The sequence below is a fragment of the Carlito syrichta genome, unplaced genomic scaffold, assembly GCF_000164805.1.
Source record: "Carlito syrichta isolate Samal-C Ts95f unplaced genomic scaffold, Tarsius_syrichta-2.0.1 Scaffold309834, whole genome shotgun sequence".
In the NCBI taxonomy this organism is placed as follows: domain Eukaryota; kingdom Metazoa; phylum Chordata; class Mammalia; order Primates; family Tarsiidae; genus Carlito; species Carlito syrichta.
In genome coordinates, this window is record NW_007253930.1 from 292,835 (window position 1) to 317,707 (window position 24,873).

Here is a 24,873-nt window from a genome sequence, read left to right on the forward strand (position 1 = left end):
TCAAAAGATACCTGGAAACAAATGAGAATGAAGAAACATCTTACCAAAATCTCTGGGACATCATGAAAGCTGTAGTAAGAGGGGAATTCATGTACCTGCAAACACACATGAAGAAAATGGAAGGATCACAAATTAACAGCTGAACAAGCCACCCAAGGAAGAAGAAAAAGCAAGACCACCAAAACCCTAATTTCAGCAGAAGAATCCAGATCACCAAAATAAAAGCCCAGATCCAGGACATAGAAGACAAAATGATAACACAAAAAAATCAATGAAACAAAAGCTGGTTCTTCAAAAGGATAAAAAAGATCGTTGGTCCCCTAGCTAGACTGACCAAGAAAAAGAGAGAAAAAAACCAAATAAGCATAATCAGAAACACAAAAGATGAAGTGACATCTGACCCTGAAGAAATACAAAAGATCATCAGAGACTACTATGTACACTTGTATGGAAACAAACTTGAAAACCTTAAGAAAATGTAAGACTTTCTGTCATCACACAACCTGCCTAGGTTGAAACAAGAAGATATTGAGACCCTAAATAGACCAATACCATTCAAGAAAATTGACTACATAATGCGATAAATGCCTTTTTAAAAAGCTCTGGACCAGATGGCTTTCCAACAGAATTCCACAAGACATTTAAGGAGGAGCTGATACCAATCCTACTGAAGGTAGTCCAGGCGATTGAGAAAGATGGACCTCTTCCCAAATCATTTTATGAAGCTAACATCACATTGATACCCAAGTTAGGTAAAGACCCAATAAAGAAAGAGAACTACAGGTCAATATCTTTGATGAACATAGATGCCAAAATTCTCAACAAGATCCTAGCAAACTGGAGGCAGCAACACATCTCAAAAATCATCCATCATGACCAAATAGGCTTCTTCCCTGGGATGCAAGGCTAGTTCAACATTTGTAAAGCCATAAATGTAATTAAATACATCAACAGATATCAAAACAAAAACCACATGATTATATCACTAGAAGCAGAAAGAGCTTTTGATACAATACAGCACCCCTTCTTGATAAAAACCCAAAAACATCTAGGCATACGTGGAACATACCTCAAAATAGTAAAAGCCATCTACGAGAAACCCATGGCCCGCATACTCCTAAATGGACAAAAATTGGAACCATTTCCCCTGAAAACTGGAACAAGACAAGGATGCCCACTCTCACCCATCCTGTTCAATATAGTATTGGAAGTCCTGGCTAGAGCAATCAGAGAAGAGAAGGCAATCAGGGGTATCCAAATAGGAAAAGAGGAAGTCAAGTTATCTCTCTTTGCAGATGACATGATTGTGTACCTTGAAAACCCAAGAGAATCAGTCAAATACCTCCTTACACTGATAAAGGCCTTTGGCAAAGTCTCAGGATATAAAATAAATGTGCAAAAGACAATCGCATTTCTTTATACCAATAATAAACAAAGAGAAACCCAAATAAAAAGCACAAATCCATTCATAATAGCGACAAAAAAAAAAAAATGAAATACCTTGGGATCTTCCTAACCAGAGATTTGAAAGACCTTTACAATGAAAACCACAGAACACTGCTCAAAGAAATCAAAGATGACACAAAGAAGTGGAAAAATATCCCATGCTGATGGATTCAAAGAATCAATATTGTGAAGATGTCCATCCTACCTAAGGCAATCTACAGACTTAATGCTATACCCATCAAATTACCAGCAACATTCTTCTCAGACCTAGAAAAAACAACACAGGAATTCATATGGAAACAAAAACGACCAAGAATAACCAGAACAATCCTCAGCAAAAAAAAACAAAGCAGGTAGTATCACATTACCAGAATTCAAACTTTACTATAAAGCTACAATCATCAAAACAACTTGGTATTGGTATAGGAACAAATATATAGATCAATGGTTTAGAATTGAGATTCCAGAAGCAAAACCTCAATTTCTCAGCCATCTCATCTTCGACAAAGCCTCCACCACCTGCCACTGGGGAGAGGAGAACCTACTCAGTAACTGGAGCTTGGAAAACTGACTGACCACATGCAGAAGACTGAAAGAGGACCCCTATCTATCCCCATACACAAAAATTGACTCCAAATGAATCAGAGACCTAAGTGTTAAACCTCAAACCATAAGAACCTTAGGAAATGAAGGATATACTGTCATGGAGATTGCAACTGGCATCCAATTCCTGAACAAAACCCGAAACCCAGAGGTCATAAGCTATAAGATAGACAAGTGGGACCTCATTAAGCTGACAAGCTTCTGCAAAGCCAAAGAAACCATCAAGAGAGCAGGGAGACAGCCTACAGACTGGGAAAAAGTATTTGCCAACTCCAGGTCTGACAAAAGCTTACATCTTGGATCTACAAGGAACTCAAATGTACTGAAAAGAAAACAAACAACCCCATTATAAAATCGGCAAAAGATATGAACAGACACTTCTCAAAGGAAGACATCCGAGCAGCCAACAGACACATGAAGAAATGTTCAACCTCACTAATCATCAGGGAGATGCAAATCAAAACCACACTGAGATACCACCTAACTCCAGTCAGAATGGCAATTATCAACAACTCAAAAAATAACAGTTGCTGGAGAGGGTGTGGCAAAAAGGGAACACTTCTACACTCTTGTTGGGAGTGTAAACTAGTGCAACTGCTGTGGAAAGCAGTGTGGCAATTCCTAAAAGCTCTAAATACCAACCTCCCATATGACCCCACAATCCCCCTACTGGGAATATATCCTGAGGAACTCAAATCACTCTATAAAAAAGATACCTGCACACGTATGTTTATTGCAGCATTGTTCACAATAGCAAGAACCTGGAAGCAACCATGCTGTCCATCAAAAGAGGACTGGATTAAAAAAATGTGGTACATATACACGATGGAATACTACGCAGTCAAAAAAAGAACAAAATCATGAATTTCGCAGCAACCTGGATGGAACTAGAGTCTATAATACTGAGTGACCTATCACAGAAACAAAGATCTGAGTATCACATGCTCTCACTCATATAGTGGACCTTGATTATCCAATGTATTACCATAAGAAAATAACTGACAGTGGTGGGAAACTATGGGGGAGAGGGGAAGGGAGATGGGATTAATGGTATTAAACATCTGTCTGGGGACGGGAGACACCTCTTATCAAGAAGGGTGCCTGAATGAAGCATATTTGTATACTTAACTTTTAACTGTACCCCATAATATCATAATAGAAAATATTGATTAAAAAAATCCATCATCCCATCATGGTAAAAACCCTTGAACACCTTGAACACCTTGAAAATCTCAGAATAGTAAGCACCATCTACAATAAACCCATAGCCAGCACATTATTAAATGGACAGAAATTGGAAGGATTTCCACTGAAAATGAAAACAAGACAAGTTTGCCCACTCTCACACCTCCAGTTCAATATTGTGTTGGAAGTCCTAGCAAAAGCAATCAGTCAAGAGAAGGAAATAAGGGATACACAAATAGGAAAACAGGAAGTTAAGTTATCCTTCTTTGCTGCCAATATGATCCTATAACTTAAAAATCCAAGAGCATCTGTTAAAAACTTCCTTGTACTGTTAAAGGTTTTTGGCAAAGTCTCAGGGTACAAAATCAATGTGCAAAAGACAGTCACATTCTCATACACCATCAACAAATAGGCAAAGAACCAAAGAAAAGGCACAAACTCATTCACAATAGTCACCAAAAAAGAAATACAACATCTTCCTAACCAGAAAGTGAAATACCTTTACAATGAACACTATAAAACACTGCTCAAAGAAATCCAAGAAGACACAAGTGGAAAAATAGTCCATGCTCATGGATAGGAACAATCAACATCAAGATGTCCATCCTACCAAAGGCCAATGACCATTGAATTACCAACATAATTCTTCTCAGACCTGGAAATGACAATACAGAAATTAATATGGAAATATAAATGACCACAAATAGCCAAATCAACCCTCATCAAAAGAAACAAAGCCGGAGCTATGACACTTCCAGACTTTAAACTTCACTATAATGCTGCAATAATCAACAGCCTGGTATTGGTACAAGAGCAGGTACATAGATCAGTGGAACAGGACAGAGATTCCAGAAGCAAAACCTCAATTTCTTGATCAACTCATCTTTGACAAAGCCTCCACCAACAATCACTGGGGAGATGAGAAGTTATTCAGTAAATGGTGCTGGGGAAATTGGCTGACCACATGTACAAGATTGAAACAGGACCTCTACCTATCACCATACACAAAAATCAACTCTAAATGGATAAAAGACCTTAACATAAAACCTCAAACTATAAGAATTTTAGAAAATGCAGGAGACAGCGTTATGAGGATTGGAGTAGACAACCAATTCGTGATAAAATTCTTAAATGCACATGCTATAAGAGATAAGATAGACAAGTGGGACCTCATTAAACTGAAAAGTTTCTGCAAAGCAAAAAAGACCATCAAGACAATGAAGAGACAACCCCCCAAATGGGGAAAGATATTTGCCAATGATATATCTGACAAAGACCCAACATCCAGAATCTATAAGGAATTCAAACATACCAAAAAGGGTGGGGGGGGGAATACAGTCCCATTAAAAAGTGACCAAAAGGCATGAATAGACACTTCTCAGAAGAAGACATTCAGGCAGCCAACAGACACATGAAAAAGTGCTCAGCCTCACTAATCATCAGAGAAATGCAAACCAAAACCACATTGAGATAACACCTAACCTCAGTAAGAATGGCCATCATTAATAAAACAAACAACAACAAATGCTGGCAAGGATGTGAAGAAAAGGAACACTTCTACACTGCTGTTGGGAATGCAAACTAGTGCCATCTCTTTGGAAGACAGTGTGGCAATTTCTGAAAGAACTAGAAATTTACCTTCCATATGACCCAGGAATCCCCCTACTGGGAATATACACAGAAGAGCTCAAATCATTCTACAAAAAAAGATACCTGCACACACATGTTTGCTGCAGCTCTATTCACAATAGCAAAAACATAGAACCAATCATGCTGCCCATTGAAACTGGACTGGATAAAAGAATGTGGTACGTATACACAATGGAATATTATTTAGCCAGAAAGAAGGACAAACATATGGACTTCATAGCAACTTGGATGGATTTAGAGTTGATCATACTCAATGATCTATCACAGAAATGAAGAACAGAGTACCATATGTTCTCACTCATAAGTGGACCTTGAACAATTATCATAATACTATAAGAAAGGGACTGGCAGTAGTGGAAAACTACCAGGGAAGAGGGGTGGGATTGGCAGTTAAGGGAAACTGCCAGTGGAGGGAGGGGCACACCTCATCAACATGAGTACCTGCATAATAAACATTTGTATACCTAACCCTGAATAGTACCCCACATCTTTAAAATAGAAAAAAATTTTAAAAAGAAAAAGAAAAAAATGGCCATCATTAATAAAACAAACAGCAAACAGCAACAGAAGCTGGCAAGAAAGAAGAGTAAAGGAAACACTTCTACACCACTGGTGAGAATGCAAACTAGTTCAACCACTATGGAAAACAGTGTGGCAATTCCTAAAAGAACTAGACATTGACCTTCCCTATGATACAGCAATCCCCCTACTGGGAATATACCTGGAGGAACTCAAATCATTCTACCAAAGAGATACCTACACAAGCATGTTTATCGTAGCACTATTCACAATAGCAAAAACATGGAACCAACAATGCTGCCCATCAAAACTATAGTGGATAAAAAAATGCACATATACAAAGGAATATTATGCAACCAAATAAAAGCACAAGCATACATATGGACTTTGCAGCAACTTGAATGAATTTAGAGTCTATCATACTCAGTGATCTATCACAGAAACAAAGAACTGAGTACCACACACTCTCACTCATAAGCAGATCCTGAACATTTACCATAATAAACATTTATAAGAAAGGGTTTGGCAGCAGCAGGACACTGCCAGGGGAAGGGGGAGGACATAGCATCAATAAGGATATCTGATCTCAAACTATGCAAAGTGGGGACTAAAGGGAGGTTCAAACTTTGCCTGTACAATTATCACTTGTATACCTGATCTTGAATCGTACTCCACATCCTTAAAATAAAAAAATAAATAAAATAAGGTGGTCAAAGGACATAAACAGACACTTTCCAAAGGAAGACACATAAGCAACCAAGAAATATATGGTGGGGGGGAATGCTCAGACTCACTAACCATCAGGAAAATGTAAATCAAAGCAACAATGAGGTACCACTTAACACTGGTAAGAATGACTATCATCAACAAGTCAAATAACGACAATTGCTGGCATGGTTGAGAAAGGAGAACACTTCTACACTGTCAGTGACAATGTAAGCTAGTCCAACCTCGATGGAAAGCAGTGTCATGATTTCTAAAAGAACTAAAAATTGAGTTTCCATATGATCCAGCAATTCCTCTCCTGGGAATATACTGGAGGAACACAAATCACTGTACCAAAAAGACACCTGCACACACATGTTTATTGCCTCACTTCACAATTGCAAAAACAAGAATCAACCCAGATGCCCATTGCAAGTGGACTGGATAAAGAAAATATGGTATATACAGGGATGCCAAAAAATGTATACACATTTTAAGAGGTGTTATCTCTGTATTACTTTTTGAAGTTGATTTAAATTATGGTAGCAATGTGTAGTATGACATTCACTCAACTGTGCTTCTGCCATTTTCTTTGTCCTTCCTGTCACATGGTGACTCTAGCATTCATTCGATTAATACCTTCTTTTGAGCAAACATCATACTTTAAATGTGTACACATTTTTTGCTCCTCCCATATACACGATGGAATACTATACAACCATAAAGAATAATAAAATTGTGGCTTTAATAGCTTGTATGCAGTTGGAGACCATCACACTAAGTGAACTATCACAGAAACAAAGAACTGAATACCACATGTTCTCACGCATAAGCAAGTCCTGAACACTAGTCACATTAGCCCAAGATTGGGATTTGCAGATGCTGAGCACTTCTACAGGAGGGAGGGAGAGAAGAGGTAGGGGGACTCAAAGCAACACAAAGGGTACTTTGTCCACTACCAAGGTGAGAGAGGACCAGCTAGAAGCCCAAACTTTATCTGTGTGTAGTTTACTTTTGTAACAAACCCTACTTGTACTCCACAATTCTAAAATAAATAAAATAAAATAAGCAAAAAATAAATGCATTATGAAAGTCCAAGAAGAAGAAGAAAGAGAAAGGACCAGAAAATTTATCCAAAAAATAATGGTCAAAAATTTCACAATCTGGAGAAGGAAATGGATATCTACAACCAAAAGCAGAAAAGACACCAAATAAAATGATCACAAAGAAATCCACAGCAACACAAATCAGACTGCCAAAAGTAAAAGATAAAAGAATTTTGTAAACAGCAAAGGAAAAATGACTTGTCATGTACAAAAAAAGTCATAAGTTTATCAATGATTTCTCAGAAACAACCTTGCAGTCCAGAAAAAAATGAGATGATGTACAAAAGCTGCCCTTTAAAATGAAGGGCATTTTTTCACAGAAAAAAATTGAGGAAGTTCATCACCACTAGACCTTCTTTATAAGATACTAGAAAGCATTCTCAAGTTGAAAGCATAGGATGCTAAACCACACAACTATAGTCTACAAAAATAAAAACCTCACTGGGAAAAGTAAATATACAAATAAAGCATACCGTAAAGGTGGTGGGTAAATAATGTAATCCACGTACAAAAGTTAATAAAACAAAATTATTTTAAAGTTGTATTTTATTTTTAATTGATACATAGTAACTATACATATTTATGGAGTAGAGTGCAAAATTTTGATACATATGTTCATTGTGTAATGATTAAATCAGGGTACTGAACATATCCATCACCTCAAACGTTTACCTTTTATTTGTGGTGAGAATATTCTAGATCTTTCTTCCAGCTATCTGGAAATATACAATACATTTTTTAAAATTATAAAGATGTGGGTTAAAATTAAGGGTTAGGTATAAAAACATTGATTATGCAGGTACCCTTGTTGATGAGGTATGCCCCTCCCTCCCCTAGCAGTTTCCCTCAACTGCCAATCTCACCCTTCCTCCCCTGACAGTTTTCCACTATTGCCAATCCCTTTCTTAGTATTATAATTGTTCAAGGTCTGATTATGAGTGAGAACATATGGTAGACTGTTTTTTGTTTCTGTGATAGATCACTGAGCATGATCAACTCTAAATCCATTCAAGTTGCTGCAAAGTCCATATGTTTGTCTTTCTTTATGTCTGCATAATATTCCATTGTGTACATGTACCAGACTTTTTTAATCCAGTCTAGCTTTGATGAGCAGCATGGTTGGTTTCATGTTATTGCTATTGTGAATAGAGCTGCAACAACCATACATATGTGGATATCTTTTCTGTAGAAAGCTTTGGATTCCTCTGGGTATATTCCCGATTGGGAAATTGCTGGGTCATATGGAAGGTCAATTTCTAGTTCTTTCAGAAACTGCCATGCTGTCTTTTAAAGAGGTTGCACTAGTTTTCATTCCCACCAGCAGTGTAGAAGCGTTCCTTTTTCTCCACATCCTCACCAACATCTGTTGTTTGTTTTATTAATGATGGCCATTCTTACTGGGGTTTGGTGGTATCTCAATGTGGTTTTGATTTGCATTTTCCTGATGGTGATTGAGACTGAGCACTTTTTCATGTGTCTGTTGGCTGCCTATATATCTTCTTTTGAGAAGTGTCCATTCATGTCTTTTGCCCACGTTTTAATGAGGCTGTTTGTTTTTTCCTTTCAGCACGTTTGATTTCCTTGTAAATCCTAGATGTTAGGCTTTTGTCAGATATAAAATTGGCAAATATTTTTTCCCATTCTGTGAGCTGTCTCCCTGCTCTCTTGATTGCTTTCATTTTCTTTGGAGATACCCACAGAGGTGAAATTTTTGGATCATATAGTAGTTATATTTTTAATTTTATGAAAGAGTCCATATTGTTGCCCATAATGTCTGTACTAATTTACATTCCCTACCAACAGTGTATAAGAGTTCTTCTTTCTCCACATTCTCCCCAGAATTTTATATTTTTGTCTTTTTAGTAAAAGTCATTCTAACTGGGGTGAGACAATATCTACTACAGTTTTAATTTGCTTTCTTTGCATTTGTTTTTTAAAACTCCCATTAGCATTTCTTATAGAACAGATCTGGTAATAATAAATTCCCTCAGCTTTTGTTTGTCTAAGAAAGTATCTCTCTTTCATCTCTGAGGGATAGTTTAGCTGGCTACAGAATTCTTTGTTGACAGTATTTTTCTTTCTCTGAATATGTCATCCCACTCCCTTGTGGCTTCTAAGGTATCTACTGAGAAGTCTGCTGCCAGACATATTAGATCTTATTTATAGTTATTTCTTTTCTCAAACTGCTTTTAGGATTCTCTCTTTGTCTTTAACCTTTGAGAGTTTGGTTACAATATGTCTTGGGGTTTTATTATTTGTGTTGAATGTGATTGGTAATCTTTGACCTTCCTGTACCTGAGTATTTATATCTTTCTCCAGGTATTGAAAGTTTTATATTATTTTTTGAAATAAACCTTTCCCCCTTTGTCTTCTCAGTTTCCTCTTTAACTCCAATCACTCAAAGATTTGCTTTTTTAAAGTTGCCCTATAGATCCTGTAAACTTTCTCCATTCTTTTTTCATTTTTTCTCCCCTGATTGTATATTTTCTTCTAGTTAACTGATTCTTCCTTCTTTTTTGATAAGTTCTACTGTTGATGCTCTCTATTGCATTTTTTTCATTTCATTCATTGTATTTTTCAGCTCCAGGATTTTTGTTCAAATTTTTAAAATATTTCAATCTCTGTTAAAATTCTCTTATACATTTCTGAATTTATTCTCTCTTTTCTTAAGTTTATTGAGCTTCCCAAAACAGATATTTTAAATTATTGATCTGAGAGATTGTATATCTCCATCACTTTAGGGTTTGTCTCTGTTGGCTTATTTTGTTCATTTGTTCAGGTCATATTTCCCTGAATGTCCTTGATGCCTGTGGATGTACAACAATGTCTGTACAGTGATGGTTTAGGTATTTACTTTAGACCTCACAGCCTGACTGTGTTTACACCTGCCATTCTTCAGAGGACCTTCAAAAAAATTCTAAGAAGACTAACTTTTGTGTTCCCTGATCCTGTATTCACTTCAGCCATTACAATATTAGAAGATGCTCTAAGCCCAGAAATGCCATGACATGAGTCTCCTAAGGGCTCTGAAGTTGATGTGGCTTTCCAGACCAGCTGGAACTGAGGAACACCCAAGGAAGGTACTGGATTGTGTGGGAACACTGTCCCAATGGCCCAAACAGACACATCTTCCAGAAGATCTCTGCAAAGGCAGGATGAGTGCCTAACTGCAGCAAGAGGGACTGGAGTTGAGACTGAGTCACCTCAGGATCTGCTATGGAATGAAAGCTGGTGTGCCTGTCACATTGAAAACTGGTGTGCACATCTCTCAGAAGTTACCTGCATAGAGAGGATAGTTCTCTGGCTGCAAGTTTGTGTTGGAGCTGAAACTAGTCTCCCTTGGGGTCTGCTTTGGCAAAAAGTTTGGAGAACCTGACCTCAGTTCAGAGGGTTGCTTATTGGCCAGCAAGTTCCTGCATGGATAGGATAGCCCTCAACTGGAGCAGGAGAGGCTCAAGCTAAGACTGGGCCCTCTTAGGAACTGCTGTGATATGGAGGCTGGAGATGTGGCCCGAGTCTCTCTCTGAGTTCTAGTGTGAGCAGCTCTTGGTGGGGATCTTAGCTGAGGGGGATTGGAGCAGAACCACACAGCAGCTTTCAGGTTCATCACTGAGAATAATGTCAGCAGGCAGGAAAGCTTTTCTGTCAAGACACTGGCTTGTATGATTTCTCCTAGATTTCTTGGCAAATGGTTTTGTTTGCAGGCTTAAGGCCAAATGGGGCTGTATCCAAGACCCTTGAGAACTGTGCCATTTCCAGACTTGAATTTGTGTGCAAGCTTGAGAGATTATCCACCAGGGTGTTGGTCTGCACTCTCAAAATGATCCACTTACTCCCTGGGCTCCACTAAACTTTCCCAAATGCTTACCTAAATCCCGAGGCTCCCAAAGAGACTTTAGACTGTGAATGGATACTGGATTCTTGTTGTGGGGAATATGAGTGAGTAGCCTTCTATTTTGTCATCTTGGTGATGGCATTCTCTAAAATCTGTTTTTTACTTTCTTATTACCCCTTTATTACTATCTTTTTAATTGAATATTTTTAGGATTCCATTTTACTTAATACTATGAAGAATTTCTTATTATTTTGTATTATTTTTAATAGAATTCTAGAATTCACATAATACATTCTTTATCATTAAGATTAAACTTACATAACATAAAATTCTCCATTTTAAAGTGAACAACTTGCTGGCTTTTAGAACATTCACAATGCTTTGCAATCATCTCTACTAACTGTTTCAAAACAATTTTATTACCCTCAACATATATCATGTGCCCACTAAGAAGTCACTCTTCATTCCTCCTCCCCCATCATTTCCACCACTAATATGTTTTCTGTATTTATGAATTTGTTGATTCTGGACAATTTCTATAAATGACATCTTATTATATGTGGCCTTTTATATCTGATTTCTTTCACTTAACATGTTTTCAAGATTTATCTATGTTGCAGCATGAATAAGTACTTCATTCACTTTTAACACTGAATAATATTTCATTGTATAGACATACCACTTTTGTTAATTTAGTCCTCATTTGATGAACAGTTGCAGTTTTTCCATTTTTTGACTATTGTGAATAATGCTGCTATGAGTCCATGTACTTGTTTTTGCTTCAAAATACCCTTATAATTCTCTTGGGTATACCTAGGATTAGAATTGCTGGGTCATATGGAGAAGATATGTTTAACTTTTGAAGAACTGCCAAAATGTTTTCCACATCAGATGTACCATTTGATATTATCATTGACATTATACGAGGCTGCCAATTTCTCCACATCCTCAACAACACCTGTTATTTTCCTTTTTAAAATTATATCAACCCTAGAGGGCAAGTGGTATCTCATTGTGGTTTTGATTTGCATTTACCTGATAACTATAATGTTAACAATGTTTTTCATGTGCTTATTGGTTGTTTGTATATCTTCTTTGGAGATGTCTACTGCTGTCTCCATTTTCAATTTCTTTTTTTTTTTTTTGTATTTTTGTGATTGAGTTTTTTGTTTGGTTTTTGTTTTGAGCTGGAGTCTAACTTCATTGCCCAGGATAGAGTGCAGAGGCATTCTCATGGCCATCCCAGCGTTGACTCTCTGGTCTCAGGTGATCCTTCCACCTCAGCCTCCCAAGTAGCTGGAACTACAGGCACGTGCTACAGTGCCTGGCTAATTTTTTGGTTTATTGTAAAGGTGAGGTGTCACCAAGTTGTCCAGTCTGGTCTTGAACCTGTGGTTGAGTTTTAATATTTCTTTATATATTCTGAATTGTAGAACATTCATAGATATGTGTTTTATAAATATTTTCCTTTATGTAAATATTTTTTCTTTCTTGATATTGCATTTTGATGCAAAAATGTTTTTAATTTTATTATAATAAAATATATTTGGAATTTTTTTGTTTCTTGTGTTTTGGCATCATATTTAAGAAACCGGTGCAACCTGTGAAATCATGATTTACATCTATTGCTTTTTTAAAGGGTTTTACAGCTGTAAGTCATGTATTTACATCTTGGATACATTTTGAGTTAGTTTTTGTGAATGCTGCAAAGTAAATATTCAACCTTATTCTTTTGCATGTGGCTATCCAGTTGTCCTAACACTATTTGTTGAAAAGATCATTTTTTTCTTCCATTAATAGTGTTGGTACTTTGCTGAAAATCATTAGATGTATAGGCTTAATTCTTAATACAATTTCTTACTTGAATTGCAGTGATCTATACGTCTATCCTTATTTCAGTACCACATTGTCTTGATTACTTTTGGTTTGTAGCAGTTTTTGAAATCAGGAAATGTGAGCACTCTAACTTTGTTCTTTTTGAGATTGCTTTGGCTTTTTTGAGTGTCATACAATTCCATAAGATTTTGGAATCAGGTCATCAGTTTCCATAAAGAATTCAGCAAAGATTTTGATAGAAATTGCATTCAATATGCAGCTTAATTTAAGGATTATTGTACTCTAACCAATATTGTACCTAAATTCATAAATATGGAATGTTAATCCACTTATTCAGGTATTCTTTCATTTCTTTCAGCAACCTTTTATAGTTTCCAGAGTATGTTTCACACTTCTTTTGTTAATTTATTTGTAATAATTTCATTCTTTTTTATATTATTGTGAATGGACTATTTTCTTACTTTTATTTTCAGTGTGTAAAATTACACTTGCTTTTTGTATATTGATCTTGTGTACTGCAGCTTTGCTGAACTGTTTTTATATCTAATAGTTATTTTTGGGGGGGGGAGAAGTGATTTCTTATAATTTTCTGCATTAAAAAAACGTGTTATTTATGAGTAGAGGCAGCCTACTTCTTTCTTTCCTATCTGGATGCCCTTTATTTCTGTTTCTTGCCTGATAGTTCTGGCTAAAATCATGAGTGCAATATTGAGCAGAAGTGGCAAGAATGAACATTCTTGTCTTGTTTCTGATCCTAGGAGAAAACTTTCAGTCTTTTACCATTAAGTATGATGTTAACTGTGAATTATTTGTAGATTCCTTTTCTCAAGTTGAGAAATTTCCCTTTTATACCTAGTTTTTTGGATGCTTTTATCCTGAAAGAACAATGGATTTCATCAAATACCTTTTCTGCATCTATTGAAAAAATCACTTTTTAAAAATTCTATTAGCATGGTGTATTACATTAATTGCATTGCATAATTTTAAATGTTGGACCAGCCTTGCATATGTGGGAACAATTCACTGTGTTGGGGTTTGTGATTCCTTTATATGTTGCTGAATTTAATTTGCCAGTATAATGTTGAAGGGTTTTGTGCATATTGGTTTTTGTTTTCCATTTTTGTATGTCTTTGTCAGTATTTGACATCAGGGTAATACTGATTTCATAGAATACATCTTAAAAATCCCCTTCACAGAAAGGGCTTATGAAAAATTGTTTTAAACTTAAACTGAATTTTAAGAAATGGGTCTTGTGGCTGATGTATGGGCCACATAGAATTTTCACCCATCCATCCAATACCATAATCAAACATTCAAACTGTAAATCAGGATAAGTTGATGATGATGTCATATCATGGACAGTGCTTTCCAGTATGTCAGAAAAAGACTCCAGGTTATAATGAGATGCTTACCCACTCTTAATGTGTACCTTTTTTACTTGGCAGAATAATTGTGTAATTAAAGTTTCACAATTAGTAGCTTCCACTGGCAACTCAACAGAACCTTATCTAAGAGGTCCTTTAGTTCATTTAGTGGATAACTTTGGCAACATCCCTAATACAACTATTTCTTACTTTGGTTTAATTCAATCCAATCATTGGAAACTAGTTGATAACATTGCTCTATATTATCTATCAGTTAAATAAGACAACTACTTAGATAAATGCCTCTGGAAAACTTGAGATCTATGTACGCAAAATAATAAAATATACCACATGAGTACAACAGCTCTCACTTAATTCCATATAGTCATTCGATTTATTCAGTTGATTTCCTTTAAGTCTAAGTTCTTAACTCAAAACTATTAGGCAAAATGAGATAATTACATTATTATTAATTTTATTCTGTAGTTTTCCTTTTAAACTTTATGCCTGTTACTTGCTAAATTTCTGCTCAAGTAAAACTTCCAATAGAATAATGCTCACCCAGAACTTTGAGATAATAACCAATGCCTACGGAACAGACAAAATTGAGTTTAACAGTGGATTGGAGGTAGACCTAGCCTGAGAGTCACTCACTCCAAGTTTCCCCTGTTGCTTAAATGTGGCTAAAAGGGTTTTGACACTGAATCCTAGTAACCAGTCATTTTCTCCAACATGGAACCAAGCCAAAAACCCAGGACAGGTTCATGCACTGAAGGGCAATCAAAACCCAACTACAGACTGATTGATCAGCTTTGGAGAAAGATCTTGATCAAACGAGGGAAATGGTGAAGTTACTCAAATCAAAATGGAATAGTCACTTGTGTTCATTTATTTTATTTATTTTTATTTTTTGAGTCAGAATCACACTCTGTCACCCAGGCTGGAGTGCAGTGGCACACTCATGTCCACCGCAGCCTTGACTTGCTGGGCTCAGGTGTTCCTTCCACTTCAGCTTTACAAGTAATGGGACTACAGGTGTGCACCACCATGCCCAGCTAATTTTTTGATTTATTGTAGAGATGAGGTCTCACCAAGTTGCCCACGCTGGTCTTGAACTCAGGTAATCCTCTCACCTTGGCCTCCCAAAATGTTGGATTTATAGGCTTGAGCCACCACGCTCAGCTTCTGCATTTTTAAAAAAAATATGACAAAGACGAGGAAGGGGGGGTTCACACATACAAATGTCTGATAACAAGATTCTTGTCACAAAACATATCTCAAAAGACTCTGAACAAATTTCAATCTTGCAAAAAGGCCACTCCAAACACACAACACACACACACACACACACAATGCTTCTGTGAGACCATCTGCCCAGCAACTGCTTGCCCCACCTTGGGCTGGTACCACCCCTGTTATTGATTCTTGTAACCAAGGATAATTATCTCGAACAATTATGCAATCCTCCCCATTTTTTCTATAAAAATATTTTCCTTCTTTTACTGTCTTAAATATGAACTTAGTTTACTATGGCCTGTGTATTCCAATTGCAATGCCCATTCCTGAATAAATATAATTTTATTTTAAAGAGTCTCTACCTATTATTCGGGTTTGGCAAAATTTATTGAACACTAAAAGTAACAAAAAAAACCCCACATTTCTTTCAAGCACACCTGAAACATCCACTAAGATACACCATACACTCAACTGCTGAAGAATATGCTTTTGTTTTTTATCATGAAATGTATAACAAGAATGACTATATACCGGTCATACAAAAGTCTCAATAAACTTCAAATAATTAAAATAATACCAAGTATGATCTTTGAAAACAATAGAATTAAGCAAGACATGATGATAAAAAAAAATGAGAAAATCAAAATTATTTGGAAATAAAGCCAGATATTTCTAAATAACACTTGAATTAAATAACAAATATCAATAAAAATTAGAAAATATTAAAACATGGTAACAAAATACAAATATCAATATTTGTGAAATGCAATTGAGTGCGTGAAAAAATTTCTAGGTCTAAATGCATATCATAGGAAAAAAGAGTGAAAAAAAAACAATGGCATCTACTTTCTACTTAACTAGGTTTTTATTTTTTTATTTTTTTAAATATTGTTGAGTTTTTTTATAATCAATATTTTTATTATGATATTGTGGGGTACAGTTAAGGGTTAGGTATACAAATATGCTTTGTCCAGGCATCCTTGTTAATAAGAGGTGTCTCCCCATCCCCAGACAGATATTTACTACCGTTAATCCCATATCGCTTCCCCTCCCCCCCATAGTTTTCCACCACTGCCAGTCATTTTCTTATATTATTATACTGGGTGTTCAAGGTCCACTATATAAGTGAGAACATTGTGGTACTCAGATCTTTGTTTCTGTGAGAGACCACTCAGTATTATAAACTCTAGTTCCATCCAGGTTGCTGCAAAATTCATGATTTTGTTCTTTTTCGTGGCTGTGTAGTATTCCATTGTGTATATGTACCACATTTTAAAAATTCAGTCCTCTTTTGATGGACAGCATGGTGGCTTCCAGGTTCTTGCTATTGTGAACAATGCTGTGATAAACATACGTGTGCAAGTATCTTTTTTATAGAGTGATTTGAGTTCTTCAGGGTATATTCCCTGAAGAAGGGGATTGCAGGGTCATATGGGAGGTCAATATTTAGAGCTTTTAGGAATTGCCATACTGTTTTTCACAGAGGTTCCACTAGTTTGCACTCCCACCAACAGTGTAGAAGTGTTCTCTTTTCACCACACCCTCTCCAGCAGCTGTTATTTTTTGAGTTATTGATAATTGCCATTCTGACTGGAGTTAGGTGGTATCTCAGTGTGGTTTTGATTTGCATCTCCTTGATGATTAGTGAAGTTGAACATTTCTTCATGTGTCTGTTGGCTGCTTGGATGTCTTCCTTTGAGAAGTGTCTGTTCATATCTTTTACCTACTTTATAATGGGGTTGTTTGTTTTTTTCTTTTCAGCACATTTGAGTTCCTTATAGATCCAAGATGTTAAGCCTTTGTCGGACCTGGAGTTGGCAAATACTTTTTCCCAGTCTGTAGGCTGTCTCCCTGCTCTCTTGATGGTTTCTTTGGCTTTGCAGAAGCTTGTCAGTTTAATGAGGTCCACTTGTCTATCTTATCTTTTATGGTCAGTGCGCTTTGCGTTTTGTTCAGAAATTGGATGCCAGTTCTGATTTCCATGAGGGTATGTCCTTCATTTTCTAAGGTTCTTATGGTTTGCGTTTTACGTTTAGGTCTCTGATCCATTTGGAGTTAGCCTTTGTGCATGGGGATAGATAGGGGTCCTGTTTCAATCTTCTGCATGTGGTCAGTTAATTTTCCCAGCACCATTTACTGAATAGGTTCTCCTCTCCCCAGTGGTAGATGGTGGTGTCTTTGTCAAAGGTGAGTTGGTTGAGAAATTGAGGTTTTGCTTTTGGAATATCAATTCTATTCCATTGGTCTATATGCCTGTTCCTGTACCAATACCAAGCTGTTTTGATGATTGTAGCTTTATAGTAAAGTTTGAATTCTGGTAATGTGATACCACCTGCTTTGTTGTTGTTGTTGTTTTTTTTTTTGCTGTGGATTGTTTTGGCTATTCTTGGTCATTTGTGTTTCCATATGAATTCCTGTTTTTTTTTCTGTCTGAGAAGAATGTTGCTGGTAATTTGATAGGTATTGCATTAAATCTGTAGATTGCCTTAGATAAGATGGACATCTTCTCAATGTTGATTCTTCCAATCCATGAGCATAGGATATTTTTCACTTGTTTGTGTCATCTTTGATTTCTTTTAGCAGAGTTTTGCAGTTTTCATTGTAAAGGTCTTTCACGTTTCTGGTTAGGAAGATGCCAAGGTATTTCTTTTTTTTGTGTGTGGCTATTGTAAATAGAATTATGCTTTTTATTTGGGTTTCTGTTTGTTTATTATTGGAGTAAAGAAATGTGACTGCTTTTGCACATTTACTTTATATCCTGAGACTTTGCCAAAGGCCTTGATCAGTGTAAGGAGGTTTTTGACAGATTCTCTTGGGTTTTCAAGGTACATGATCATGTCATCTGTAAAGAGAGATAGCTTGACTTCCTCTTTTCGTATTTGAATACCCCTGATTGCCTTCTCTTCTCTGATTGCTCTAGCCAGGACTTCCAATACTATTTTTTTTTTTTTTTTTTTTTTGAGTTGGAGTCTCACTCTGTCGCCCAGACTGGAGTGCAGTGGCTGCTCCCGGCCACCGCAGCCTCAACCTGCTGGGCTCCGGTGATCCTTCCACCTCAGCCTTCCGAGTAGCCAGAATTACAGGCATGCACTACCACGCCCAGCTGATTTTTTGATTTATTGTAGAGATGAGGTCTCGCTGCCCAGGCGGGTCTCGAACCCGCGGGCTCAGGCAATCCACTCACCTCAGCCTCCCAAAGGCGCGGGATTACAGGCTGAGCCACCGAGCCCGGCTCCAATACTATATTGAACAGGAGGGGTGAGATGGGCATCTTTGTCTTGTTCCAGTTTTCAGGGAAAATGGTTCCAGTTTTTGTCCGAGTATGCTGGCTGTGGGTTTCTGGTAGATGGCTTTTACTATTTTGAGGTATGTTCCCCGTATGCCTAGCTGTTCAAGGGTTTTTATCAAGAAGGGGTGCTGGATTATATCAAAAGCTTTTTCTGCATCCAATGATATAATCATGTGGTTTTTGTTTTGACATCTGTTGATGTATTTAATCACATTTATGGTTTTACGAATGTTGAACCAGCCTTGCATCCCAGAGATGAAACCTACTAGGTCATGATGTATGATTTTTGAGATGTGTTGTTGAATCCAGTTCACTAGGATCTTGTTGAGAATTTTAGCATCTATGTTCATCAAAGATATTGACCTGTAGTTCTCTTTCTTTGTTGGGTCTTTACCTGGCTTGGGTATCAATGTGGTGTTAGTTTCGTAAAATGATTTGGGGAGGTTCTATCTTTCTCAGTCACCTGAAATACCTTCAGTAGGATTGGTATAATCTCCTCCGTAAATGTCTTGTAGAGTTCTGCTGGAAAACCATCTGGTCCAGGGCTTTTTTTTTTTTTTTTTTTTGTAGGCAGCTATCTTATTATGTAGTCAATTTCCTTGATTGTTATTGGTCTATTTAGGGTCTCAATTTCTTCTTGTTTCGACCTAGGCAGGTTGTGTGATGACATAAAGTCCTCCATTTCTGAAAGATTTTTAAGTTTGTTTCCATACAAATGTACATTGTAGTTTCCAATGATCTGTTGTCTTTCTTCAGGATCAGATGTGACTTCATCTTTTGTGTCTCTGATTGTGTTTATTTGGGCATTTTCTCTCTTTTTCTTGGTCAGTCTAGCTAGGGGACCATCAATCTTGTTTATCCTTTCAAAGAACCAGCTTTTTGTTTCATTGACTTTATATTATCTTTTTGTCTTCTATGTCCTGAATTTGGGCTTTTATTTTGGTGATCTGGATTCTTCTGCTGAAATTAGGGTTTTTGTGACCTTGCATTTCCAGCTTTTTTAGGTGGCTTGTTAGGCTGTTAATTTGTGATCCTTCCATTTTCTTCATGTGCGTTTGTAGGGATATAAATTCTCCTCTTACTACAGCTTTCGTGGCGTCCCAGAGATTTTGGTAAGATGTTTCTTCCTTTTCATTTGTTTCCAGGTATCTTTGAATCTCTGTTTTGATTTTATCAACAACCCAGGAGTTGTTTAACATCATGCTGTTTAGTGTCCATGTCTTTGTGGGTTTTGGGGGACCTTGTTAGTGCTAATGATATTTTTTTCCTCCATGGTCTGAGAAGGTACACGGTAAATTTTCAGTCCTTTTAAATTTGCTTATGCTTGATTTATGGCCAAGTATATGGTTGATCTTAGAGTATGTTCCATGCGGTGATGAGCAGAATGTGTATTCTGTGTTCTTTGGATGGAGGATTCTGTACGTATCAATTAAGTTCATTTGATCAAGAGTCACATTGAGGTTTCGGATCTCGGTACTGATTTTTTGTCCTGATGATCTGTCTAGGGTTGTGAGTGGGGTATTAAAGTCCCAGCTATGATGGTATTGGAGTCAATATCTTTTTTTAGTTTACCTAAGAGCTGCTTTATGAAAGTTGGTGCTCCGATGTTTGGTGTATATATGTTTAGGATGGATATTTCTTGTTGATGGATTGAACCTTTTATCATTACGTAGTGGCCTTCTGTATCTTTTAATTTTTGATAGCTTAAAGGGTATTTTGTCTGAGATTGAGATCGCGACTCCCCCTTTCTTTTGTATTTCATTTGCCTGAAAAATTGTTTCCCATTTTCTTACTTTGAGTCTATGAGTGTCCTTTCTAGTGAAGTGAGTTTCTTGAAGGCAATAGATTGTTGCCTGGTGATATTTTATACATTTTTGCCATTCTATGTCTTTCAGTGGTACATTTAGTCCATTCACATTCAAACTAATTATTGAAATGTGAGAGCTGATCCCTATCATAATGTTCTTACAGAGTTGTTGTTCTTCCTGTTTGTGTGTTGTCTTTCTTTTGGTTTTAGAGTTGAGTCATGTGTGTTTTTAATCTTTTGCCTGTACTTTTGTGAAGAACATTGTTGTTCTTTTTTCCCTGAAGAACATTGTTGTTCTTTTTTCCCTTTTCTTCTGTGTTCAATACTTTCTCTTTTTTTTCTTTTTTTTTTTTTTCTTTTTTTTTAAGTTGGAGTCTCACTCTGTCACCCAGACTGGAATGCAGTGGCCACTCCTGGCCACCGCAGCCTTGACCTGCTGGGCTCTGGGCGATCCTTCCCCCTTAACCTTCCGAGTAGCCAGAATTACAGGCATGCGCTACGATGCCCAACTGATTTTTTGATTTATTGTAGAGATGAGGTCTCACTGCCCAGGTGGATCTTGAACCCGCGGGCTCAGGCAATCCACTCACCTCAGCCTCCCAAAGGCATGGGATTACAGGCTGAGCCACCAAGTCTGGCCAATGCTTTCTTAAGTGTTTCTTGTAGAGGTGATCTTGTGGCAGCGTAGGTTCTTAGGGATTGGATATCTGGGAAAGATTTCAATTCTCTCTCACTGATGAAGCTTAGCTTGGCTGGGTAGGCTATTCTCGATTGAAATTGTTATCTTTCAGAACTTTGAAGATAGGGCTCCAAGCTCTCCTAGCCTGGTGGGTTTCTGTAGATAAATCTGCTGCTATTTTAATTGGTCTTCCCTGGTACATAGTCTAACCTTTTTCTGTTGTAGCCTTTAGGATTTTTTCTTTTATACCTACTTTGTTTAGGTGAATTATTATATGTCTAGGAGTTGGTCTTCTCATTTGTTGTCTTGCAGGGATTCTCTGAATCTCTTGTGTTTGAATTTTTTCATCCTTGATGAGATGAGGGAAATTTTCTTGTATGATTTCGTGAAATGTTAGTTCCAGTGTGGCCTCTGTTTCTCTCTCTGCCTCAGGAATGCCAATTACTCTCAGGTTTGGTCTCTTGAAGTGATCATTCATCTCTTGAAGGTTTTGTTCTGTCTTTTTGAGCTTCTTTTCTATGCTTTTGACAGTTTGGGTTAGTTCTGTGTTTTGGTCTTCGAGCTCTGTGATTCTATCTTCTGCTTGGCTAATTCTGCTTTCCATGCTTATTAATTTGTTATTTATTTCCTTCACAGTATTTTTTACTGCTGTTATTTCTGACATCAACTCCTTCCTATTTTCCTCTTGTCTCTCCTCAATTTTTTTTAATTCGCTCTATTAGTGTCTCGATGCCTGGGTTTGTTGCATGTGACCAGTCATTCTGGTGGCTCTTCATTGTTTGTGTTTCGGAATTTGTTTTCTCAGTGTCTGATCTCCCAGGAGTCTGTGTGAGACCTATATTCAACTTTTGGTTTCTCTTCATTTGTGTGGTTTTTTTCCCCCCCTCCCTACTTTTTCCTTCCTTTCACATCACTGTCTTCTTTAGTTCTGTTTTTCAGGGGTAGAGGGATTGTTTTTACTTCTGTTTATTCAATCTCCTATTCTTTATGTATGCCCTCTTACTTTGTTCAATTCTGGAGTTGCACTGTAGGTTTGGGGTGGTCCTTTTTGCAGTTTTGAGATTTAATTAAGGGGGGAGCTGTGATTCAAAATCTATCTGCAGGTCCTGGTATTTGCTGACAGGTATATGGATAATCTGGAGCCCACTTCCCACTGCCTTGGAATCTGTCTGTGCAGTGGGGCTGTAGATTTACTCCCTGAAATAAAATGTGGTTAGCAGAGGGAAGAGAATGGAGCAGACAGTGGGGGGGAAGAGGGGGATGGAGAGTGAGAGAAGTAAGGGGAAACAGAGGAGTGTACCAACAAATGGAGAGAGAGACCTAAACTGAAACAGTTAAAAAAAATAGACCACAGGTACAGACTAACCAACTCCCATACAAATAAAAAAATAAAACATACAATGATGCTAACATACAGGCTAACCAACCACCTTATTGGTGTGCTTTTCCTCTATACAAAGATATGGCTTACAGAGAGTAGAAAAGAGAAGAAAAGGAAGAAGTAAAGAAAAAAAGGAATAAAACAGTAGGAGTAGAATTAAATCATTAAACTAACAGAAGCAATCGAGCACACTGTGAGACTTTTCATTTAAGTCCAATGTCCTTTCAGGTCTGATTTCTAGTTTTCTTTTCAAGCTGGTAAATTAGTTCGCAGTTAGGGTCAGTTACCCCTGGCCTGCCGTGAAGGACAGTTCAGATCACCCTCAGTTCACCATTCAAATCTGGCCTCTGTCTGTTTTTCAAGCTTGTTTTTCCCATTTTGGTGTTTTTACCTTGTATAGCCAGCAGGTGGTGTAATCTCAGCTGCTCGCCCCAGAGGTGGTGGAGCCAGACAGGAGTCGGGCAGAGGCCAGAGATGGGAGCCTGCCTCAGGGCACACAGGAGAAGAAGACCCACGGTCAGCAGGACTTCACGGTGGCAGCAGAGATGGCAGCGATCCCAGCAGATCTTGCCTGCAGGGGCTTCAAGGACTGAAGTCGTGGATTGCCTCAGGCATGGGTGGCACGATGTGCTATGGCCACCACAGAGGTCACGCAGCACCAGTGGCTGCTGTGTCTGCGGCTGCAGTGGTTGTCCAGACTGCTGCAATGCCCCAGCGGTGGTGACGGCCGAGCTCTGTGTGGAGAGCAGGCTGCCCATGTTGCGATCCGCAGCGGGGAGAGAGCCAGAGACCCTCTGCGTTCTCCATTGTAGAGGGTTTCATAGACCAGGCTGCCCCATCACCATCCTGCCAGAAGTCCTTAAGTAGGTTTTTTGTTTGTTTGTTTGTTTGTTTGTTTTTAGTTGGAGTCTCACTCTGTCACCCAGACCACTCCCAGCCACCACAGCCTCAACCTGCTGGACTCCGGCAATCCTTCCACCTCAGCCTTCCAAGTAGCTGGAAATACAGGCGCATGCTACCACACCCGGCTATTTTTTTATTTATTGTAGAGATGAGGTCTCGCCTGCCCAGGGGGGTCTCGAACCTGCGGGCTCAGGCAATCTACTCACCTCAGCCTCCCAAAGATGCAGGATTACAGGCTGAGCCACCAAGCCCAGCTCTTAAGTAGGTTTTTTAAAAATAACTTAATAGAAGCAGGTATATATACAATAGATAAAAATGAGCCAAACCAAAATTTTATTTTTTGAAAAAAATTATTAAAATTTAACAACCTCCTACAAAGGCTGATTAAAAAATCATAATTTGGGAAATGACAAAGAAGACATTGTCAAAGGTAATAAAGACATTAATAGTATAACATGCAACTTTAAATTTATTATAAAGTCATAGTATGCAAAATTGGGCAGTATTTGCCCAAAGATAGATAATAGATTAATGAAAGATTATTAAATAGAGTCCAGAATTGAAAAAAAAAGTCTAACGTATAGCCTAAACATAAAAGCTAACGTTTTAAAGCTCCTGGAAGAAAATGTTGATTCATATTTTCACAATCTTGAATTAAATATATCTCATAAATAGAACACAATTTCTTAAAATCGCCATAAAAGAAAAAATGGATAATTGTACTTCAACCAAAGTAAAATCTTCTTCCATCAAAAGACAATGCTGGAATAATAAATAATTAGTCCACACATTGGGAGAAAATATTTACAATACATATAGCTGATGAAGAATTAATATACATCTTTTAAGTCACTAGAACCATAGATCAAGGCAAAGAGGAATAAAGAATGATGGCATGGGAAAAAAAAAAAAAAGAATTGATATACAGAATATATGAATTAAAGATTTCTACAAATCATTGTTAAAATCAGTCCTTTAAAATTGGGCATATAACTTTACAAAAAGGAAATATACAAATGACTAATAAGCACATGAAAAATTACTCAACACTGTTAGTCACTGGTGAAATAAAAATTAAAACCACAATAAGATACCACTCCATACATTCTAGGATGGCAAAAATGTTAACTGTAAGATTTTTATTGAGAGAACATTTTGTTTTCTGAATTATTTACCTGAGAAAACCAAAGTCCAATGAGGATAAGTGAACTTCACAAAGTCACAGAATAGTTCATTTAAAGTTTGAAGACTGGACTGGCAATGAAACAGATAAACAGGTTTTTCCCCCTGAATTCTTTGGAGACTGGTGTTCCCAGATGTCTCTACAGT